This window comes from Acomys minous (assembly GCF_964271855.1).
Source record: "Acomys minous genome assembly, chromosome: 7".
In the NCBI taxonomy this organism is placed as follows: domain Eukaryota; kingdom Metazoa; phylum Chordata; class Mammalia; order Rodentia; family Muridae; genus Acomys; species Acomys minous.
Genome location: NC_140488.1, coordinates 115,488,064 through 115,497,192, shown reverse-complemented (window position 1 = coordinate 115,497,192; position 9,129 = coordinate 115,488,064). Strand labels below are relative to the sequence as shown.

General features: G+C 40.7%; 1 protein-coding gene across 1 annotated transcript in view; it reads left to right on the top strand.

The window, feature by feature from the left end:
* The first annotated feature begins 507 nt into the window (after positions 1-507).
* The window catches only part of EFHC2 (EF-hand domain containing 2), a 269,672-nt gene continuing 261,050 nt past the window's right edge, over positions 508-9,129 (top strand). Inside the window, exon 1 of the mRNA XM_084788869.1 lies at positions 508-569. The gene's annotated coding sequence lies outside the window, so the exon portion shown is untranslated. The remainder of the gene's footprint in view (positions 570-9,129) is intronic.

Here is a 9,129-nt window from a genome sequence, read left to right as displayed (position 1 = left end):
TTACAGAACCCAGGGCCACCAGCCCAGGGATGGCACCCCTTACAATGGGCTGGGCCCTCTCACCTCAATCCTTAATTAAGGCAATGCCCTACAAGACTGCCTGCAAACCCATATTATGGAGGCGTTTTCTCAACTGAGGCTCCCTCTTCTCTGATGGTGACTTTCACTTGTTTCAAGTTGACACGAAACTATTCAGAACAATCACTTAAGATTCCTCCACATTTTAAAATGTGTTGAATATTTCATAGGATTCAGAATATTCCCCTTGTAGCCTCTTTAGTAGTCAAGAAGTGAGAAAGCATGAAGCTGGTAAAGTGACAAGATCCCCTTGCACCCAGTTCTGCACTTGAGAGGGATGTCCCCAGTGCTTTGGCATATTTTTTTTTCCTATAATTTGGATCTCCTCACCTAAGCAGTCTGCCCTCAAATTCTCCCATTGATTCTGTCCCCTTGATGTTTGTGCTATGATTAGGTATTGAGGAAGTCCTTTTTCTATTCCAGTTTACCTGCTCAGTACTGGACCCGAATGGCAACATTATTCCCAATTTGGCTGGAGAAAACAGAAACAGGTAGCCTCCTCTGTGTCTCTATCCTATTGTTATATATGCAAGATCCAGGGACATGGATTTATGTCTTCTTCTCTCTTGAAAAATTATTCCATTCTTTTGAGACCTTTCCTCTTGTCATTGTTGGCTTTGGATTGTTTTGCTATCTCGTTACTTCATTTTTGAGACAGGGTCTGGACACATACCCCAGGATCCTCTTTCAACTTCCTGTATCCTGAGATGGCAGGCATGCACTACAACACGTAGCGTTAGATCTCTTCTTCAGTTACCCTGCTTTGTTCTCCTTTCTTCACTGGATGTGTAAAATCTATTGTGTGTTACAAGCTTGTCCTATAGACAAGGCTTTCAAGATCTACCGATTGTGCATTCCTCAGATACTCTGAGTTTTGGCTGCTAATGCTATTATACTGGGCTAGAGAAAAGATGTCTGTGGTTACATAATCCTCAGACTTGTTGATGTCTAATTTTATCAGTATTATATATGCTTACATGAGGGTTCTCATGTTTTACGTTATTGTCCAAAATGAAATAAAATCTCTCTAGTGCTTTCTTCTTATAGTCAGATGTGAAAGGAAGTCAGCATTTTCTTTTATTTGGACGCTCAATTTTACTACCAAGTACAAATATCACTGAAAGACTGAGGTGACATCGATAGTCTAAACAGAGGACTCAAAGGGGAGGCCTGGCAGCACTCAGAGGGAGGATAGCAGGCTACCAAGAAGAGACTTGATACCCTATGAGCATATACAGGGGAGGAGGTCCCCCTCAGTCACAGTCATAGGGAAGGGGAGTAAGGGGAAAATGGGAGGGAGGGAGGGATGGGAGGATACAAGGGATGGGATAACCATTGGGATGTAATATGAATAAATTAATAAAATATTTAAAAAAAACAAAGGTGGCATAGCACTGTAAACCTTGCACATGTGAAGCTAAACAGAAGAGTCACAAGGTCCTGGCCAGCTTGGGCTATATGGAGAGATGCATCCCAAACAAACAGTATGAGCAGCTTAATCCCTCTAAGCATGAGGACGTTAATTAATGAGAAATATTGCAGTTCCTTCACAGTTGCAAATGGTTGTAACTATCAAATATGTTGTTGGAGAACACTTGACAGCTCTTTCTTTCTGAGACATTGTAATTACTCTTGAAACCAACTTTGTCAATTTCAAAAGTAAGTCACTGGAGCATACAGTTAACACATGGTATCATTCTAAGACAACTCTGATTCCTGGTCCAGAGTAGGTATATATAGAAGCTCGCTTTGCCTTTAAACTACACTGTGTTTATACAAATTCTTCCAAGTACTCAAAGAAAGCTTGTATCTGAGACTGAAATGAATAGAGTCTGTGCTACTGACTGTCACTTTTTGCTATGCGCAGGTGATGGGTTCAAGAGCCTCTGGGGAATACTAAAATCTGAGGAGGCTCAAGTCTCCTTAAATAAAATAGTGTAGTGTTTACATCCTCCTGTGGACTTCACACCATCTCTATATGATATAACATATCTGGTACAGGGAGCTGAAGAGATGGCTCAGCGATTAAGAATACTTACTGCTCCTTCAGAGGACTGGAGTTCAATTCTCAAGACTCTTCTTGTAATGCCCTTTTCTGGCTTACAGGTGCACCTGTGGTACACTTAAACTTATTCAGAAAATGAATATTGCCTTTTGGGGGAAAACAATGTTTTATCTTGAAGAGAGAATGTAAGGGTCAAGGATACCACAAGAAACCCCACAGAATATACCAATCTGGCTCATAGATGCTCAGAGAGACTGAACGTACAGCCAGGGAGCCTACATGGGACTGACCTAGGCCTTCTGCATATGTCACAGTTGTGTAGTTTGGTCTTCTTGTGGGACTCCTAACAGTGGAAACAGGGACTGTCTCTGAATCTGCTGCCTGCTTTAGGGACCCTTCCCTTCTACTGGGCTGTCTCTTCTAGCCTCAATAGGAGGTGATACCCCTAGATCTACTGCAGCTTGGTTGGTTGATATGCCATGGTGGATTGATATCCAGGAGAAGCCTGCCCTTTTCTGAAGAGAAATGGAGGAAGAATGGATGGGAGTGTCAGAGGGGAGGTGGAGTGAAGGCCTGGGAGGAGAGGAGTGAGAAAATGTTGATGAATATTAATAATTGATATTCCTTCATATTATTAAATCAAGTTTAGTTACTCCTTAATCAACAATCTCCCCCAAATAAGTACACATGGAAACTCTGATTTATTCAAAAGCTAAACACAGATCTGAGCATAAAATCTAATCTACTATCCTACTATCAATTTATCTTACATCTGTCCAAAGTCAAAAATTCTTGTAGTTATTATCTTCTCTGGAATCTGTCCTTTCTTCTCTCTACAGCCCTCCCTTAAAAAAATAGTACACCTTTGCTCCCGCCACCCTCAGCCAAGTGTCAGCAATCGTATTATCCAATTAGGAATAATTTGGAAGGCAAGAATTACAAACGCCATTTTGGGTACTTGAGTGTGTGCTCTTAAAAGGCAGCAAGCAGACCCTGGGGAGCGAAATAGCTAACATTAGAATATATAGCACTAGACCAATCCCCCAACAGTTCCTCTTTTCTGTCTAGTTAAACAGTCTATTATTCTTCATATTCATAATAAACTACATACAGTAAGAACAATTATGAAACAATCAAAAACTATTAGATAAGACTTACGTACATGATGTCCAGTTTATACATATTTCACAACGTTGAAGAAAATATTATCTATCCTATCTTGGTAAATCTAAAATTCTGTACTTAAATTATTTTTTAGAATACCTTTTATCTATCAACCTAAAACATCTTTTTAGACTTTAAAACATCTTCTTCACTCCTAAATAACTAAGTTTAATTGTAAAACTATAACTATTTGGTCTTCAACTTCATCAGGGACTTGAGAAGGAACAAAATTATTATCTGAGTAAACAGGAAGTGCAGGCAAGCAAGTTCCAAAACTAATAAAAATGATAGAGACAGTTCACTGCCTGGAAGGCCACCAACTATTTCTCGATAACATTGGAGCATCATCTTCAGCCTTCTGGCCCAGCATATCTGACAGACATATCTGTGAGGCAGGAACTATTGAAGACTTGTTTACTCTGTCTTGGCAGAGTTTGTCCATTGACTCTGCCTGCATCCAAGCTTACCCTTTTTAAGGCAGAATTTTGTCTGTGGTAGAAAGGACTGCCAAAGCAAGCCCTTAGATGAACTGGGCAGCTGCCTGTGACACATGGGTCTTTGTTAGTATCAGGAGGACTGGAACAGGTAGATGAGAAGTGGGGGAGGGGAGAGCTGTTGGCACCTGAAAACCAGATCTCCTCCTCTCAGGTTTCATGCTGTTGTTCCAAACGTATTTCTGCTGTGCTGGGACACTCGGTATATTTCTTGAAAGCGCCTCAGTCATAAGCATAATTCCTGCTGCTACCCACTTACAAATGAAATTCAAAAGTGATTTCACCAAAACCTACTGGTCCTATGCGGCTGGAAAGACAGTTGGCCCTCTCTTTCTACAGACTTGACTAATTGTGGATCCAAAGCAGTCAAGTAAATGCAGTACTATTAGTGACGTTTACTATGTAGTTAAGCCTATAAAGGTGTTTGGGCTGACCATGTAGTTTTTGGTTTTCTTGTTACTATTCTCTATAGCAGCTATTTCCACTGTGTGTGTGTGCGTGTGTGTGTGTGTGTGTGTGTGTGTGTGTGTGTGTGTGTGTGTGTGTGTGTGTTTATTTCTTTTTACTTCCAGTAACAATTTCCCCTTGTGGGACATTTTACCCAGGGGCTTATTTGTCACATTTGAAGCCATCTCCATAAGGAGGTTCTTTGATGCTCATCATCTTCTTTGAGATAGGCTGGGTGTTGCCAGGAGTTAACCTGTCTCATTGTCAATGACTCTTTAAAATAATAAAAAACATTTTTAAATACCATATTCTGTATGTCTCTGAGGTTTTTGAAGACCTTATCTAACCATTTTATCTTATCTTTCTATAGAATCATATCTATCTGTTGCACCTAAGATATACATTCTTGTGATAAAAATAGACTAGTTATTGATATGACCATGATTTGATCAACTAACAATTGAAAAGATCATCCTGAGTGAGGTAACCAAGACCCAGTAAGACACACATGGTATATATTCACTCATAAGCGGATATTAGCCACATAATACAGGATAACCACACTACAATACAGAGACTGAAACATCAGCCAAGGACCATGTGTGATGTGGACCTAGATCCTCTGCTCAGATGTAGTAGCACAGCCTTCTTGTGGGTCCCACAGTGTGGAGAGTAGGAACTACTTCGGACATGAACTCTGGCCACCAAACTTTGCCCACTACCCTCTGGCTTGGCGGCCTTGCCAGACTACAGAGGAAGGGGTTACAGGTACCATAGATGAGACTTGATAGGCTGAGGTTAGATTTAAGGGAGGAGGGCTCCCCTTCCAGAGAACTAGGGGAGAGAGGGAGAGGGGATGATGGAGGAAGCGGGGATAGGGAGGGGATTTGGAAGGAGTTTTAAAGGCACTTATTTAGGGTTGAGTTTTCATCAAGAGACAAGAGTTACAAACATCATTTTGGGTACATGAGTGTCTGTGCATAAAAGACAGCAAGCAGACCTGGGGGAGCAAAATAATTAACATTAGAATACATAGCACCAGACCAACCCCCAACAAGGGGAAATTGTGATTGGAAGTAAAAAGAAATAAATATACATATATATATTTGAAATTATCACTCCAAAAATAGTGAAAGTAAGCATCCTTTCTCTGAAAAAAAAAAAAGAATCTGATATAATGGAAATAGCTGCTATAGAGAATAGTAACAAGAAAACAAAAAAAACCTACATGGTCTGCCCAAACACGTTTATAGGCTTAACTACATAGTAAATGTCACTAATAGTACTGCCTTCACTTGACTGCTTTGGATCCACAATTAGTCAAATCTGTAAGTGGGTAGCAGCAGGAATTATGCTTATGACTGAGGCACTTTCAAGAAATATACCGAGTGTTCTAGCACAGCAGAAATACGTTTGGAACAACAGCCTGAAACCTGAGAGGAGGAGATCTGGTTTTCAGGTGCCAACAGCTCTCCCCTCCCCCCACTTCTTCACACCTACCTGGTCCAATCCTCCTAATACTAACAAAGACCCATGTGTCACAGGCAGCTGCCCAGTTCATCTAAGGGCTTGCTCAGGCAGCCAGTATGAGGGAGGTAGGACATGTGGAAGCTGCATGCTCTCTTCTAGGAAATGTTTGGGCAAAGCAAGGCTCTGCATGGAGAACAAACCCTGACTCCTATCATGGGGAGATGGTTTCCTGTTTCCTCTGAGGAGAGCATGAAAGTAAACAGAACAGCTGGGGCAGATGGGAGTGGGAGCACCTTCAGCAAGTTCTTACCAGATCCTCCGTGCTTGAAGATCCTACACTCTGAACACATTGCCTCTGGTTATTTGAGTGTAGTCCAGCTTTCTAATTCCACATAGGTTTTGTAATTTTTTTTTAAAAAGCCACTCCAAATAGTCTCACACATAATACAAAACACACATTAAAGACAAAGCCAAAGTTTGTATGGTTTTTTCCAAGACCTTTCATTCTGCTTAACATCATTTGAGGGGTGGGTTCAAATTATCTCTTGCATTATATTCCGCACTGCTGGCCTGCATACAAATGTTGCTGTTTGTATAATAAGCAGGACTGGGGAAGCCCATTTATATGCTTATTTGTTTGGGTGGTACAAATGGAATCTTTTGAGAAGAGAAAATTGGAACATTTGTTTAAGAAAACTTTTATATTGAGTGTTTTCTCTGTTTGGGGAAAATAAGAAAACCAGGTCTATTTTGAGCCTTTCATGTTAGACAATAGTGTGAGAGCGTGTCTCTGCATCTTGCAAAATAATCTGTGCATGAATTATTTATCAGTTCCCTCCCCCTCCCCCAAGAATAAAGAACCTCTTGGCACCTAAACTTTACAGAACTTACAAACACAGATTGGAAGTAAAGTATGCACCCAGATATCTCTCTGTGCCTCTCTCTGTCTCTCTCTTCTCCCCCTCCCCTCTCTCCCCCCACCTCTTTGTAGGGAAGAAACCTAAGGTCAGTACTGCCAAGGCAAATGGTCTAGAAAAGAATTATTTGTGCCTATGAATAAAATTTACAGGAGTCTTAGGAGTAGATATCAATTATTAATGTGACAAATCATTGTGTAGAAACCTGAAAATGAAGTTGTTATTCTCTAAGGAATTTTAATGTATGTTCACTACCTATAACATGAATACCTACAATTTATAGATGTATAGAAGGATTATTGCTGAAGCCTCAAAGTAAGTGCGTGCTTTACCTATCTCCAATTGAGAACTGCTTACAATGAACAATTTCATTTTCTCCAATGGACTCTTACTGAGTAGGTAAACCACACTTAAGGGTAAGCCTCATGCCCAGCAGTAGATGATCAACGTGAAATGTATTTTTGTAAATTTTTTTTTTACTCACTTTGTTTTGTCTGAGGATTTTATTTTTAATCTTACTGGTCTTTTGCTTGTACATTATGTTTTCTGACTTGGCGTTTTTATGTTTGTGTGTGTGTTTCTTGTATTTTCTCTTTTTCTTTTTCATTCTGCTTTGTTTTGTTTATTTGCCTGCTTGTTTTCTAAAGAAAGATAGAAAAAAGGCATGGAGTTGGCTGGGTGGAGAAACAGGGAGGACCTGCAAGGAACTGAGGGAGGCGAAACGATGATCAGAATATATTTTTATGAAAAAAATATTCTCAATTAAAACAAAACAAAGTAGGTGCTTGTCTTAATTTGGTTTCTGTTGCTGTGATGAAATGCCATGGCCAAATCAAGTTGGGGTGGAAAGGATTTATTTGGCTTACACTTCCAGATCATAGTCCATTACTGGAGGTAGTCAGGACAGGAACTCAAACAGAGCAGGAACCTGGAGACAGGAGCTGATGCAGAGGCCATGGAGGAACGCTGCTTCCTGATTTGCTCCCCATGGCCCTCCCCCATCAATTACTAATTAAGAAAATACCCTACAGGCTGCCTACAACTTGATCTTTTGGAGATTTTTTTTCCAATTGAGGCTCCCTCTTCTCTGATGACTATAGCTTATGCCAAGTTGTTATAAACCTATCTAGCACAGTGCTTTACAAAAAAACATTACATTTTCTGCTTAAGGCAACTATAAGAAGTTGATTTTTGTATCAAAGATAACTGAAGTTCTGAAATGCAAAGTAGCTTGTATATATACCTTACGCCTAGACTAAATAATAAAGCTTGCAAAATTTATTTTTTTCTTGTTAAATGTTTTGATTAGCATATATTAATTATACATAATCATGACATTTTCAGACGTATACATGATATATCTCAATCATATTCACCCGTGTTGCATTCTGTTATCCCCTTCCCAACTAGTCTCCCTTCTACTTTCATGCCTAGTGTTTGAATTTCATTGAGTTTGCTACAGATACACATGGAGTATTGTTTATAGGAACATACGCCTCTTATAAGGGGCCACATCAACAGTGAAAATATCTATCTGTCCCCTATCAATTGTTGTCGGAGTACAAATCCTCAAGGAAGATGGGGCCTTAAGAGCCCACCCCCTCTCATCAGAGGATAGTGACAAGAATAATCTTGTGGAGGTCTTGCGCAGGTAATTGCAACTGTGAGTTCGAGAGTGCAACAGCTGTCAAACCTGAAAGTCAGAATACATGCTTAGCCTCCATGAGCCCCTAACAGCAACAAAAGGCATGCATCTTTATTAAGATTCTTGAAGCAAAACCTGACACTAGCTCTCTTGGGCATCTGATTTACTGAGGGGGTGCTGTAAGGAGAAACGGGTAAAGGAAGAAAACTGGAACAGAAGAAAACTGCCAAGGAGGTGGATGAAGGTTTAGGGCGTGGTTCAATGTTGTCCAGTACACATACACACACACACACACACACAGAGAGAGAGAGAGAGAGAGAGAGAGAGAGAGAGAGAGAGAGAGGGAGGGAGGGAGGGAGGGAGGGAGCAAATTCAAGGGCAGATTGGTCTACACTCTGCTCCAGGTCAGTCAGGATGCCAGGGCGGCATAGTAAAACATAGTTTCACAGAAGAGGAGGAGGAAGGAGGAGAAGGAGGAGGAGAAAGAAGCAGCAAAGGAGGAACAGGGAAGAAAAGGAAAGTAGTGGTTTCAGTTGAAAATTGCTTTCAGCAAGATTCCACAGAATGCTCAGAAGCTTGGTCACACCACACAGTTAATTGCACCTTGAAAATAAGCGGGCTTCCTTTCCTGTCACACTATTTGTGATCAGTCTTGGACTATCTGGAGCTGCTGGGGTAGAATGTAATCTCTCTTGGCTGGTTTTGGATAAGGATATTTCTGTGGTTAAGTCAGTAGCTGCAAGATCTCATAGACTATCATTGTGGGCAGCTGGGGAAGTTGTATAGGCCCAGAAAATAGCAGTCTGGTGGGGCCTTAATATTCTTCACTAAAAGGATGTCATACTTGAAAGCAGTCAGTACATGCTTGGGGAAGGAGGTACCAACATGTGGATCTATGCTATGTGCATT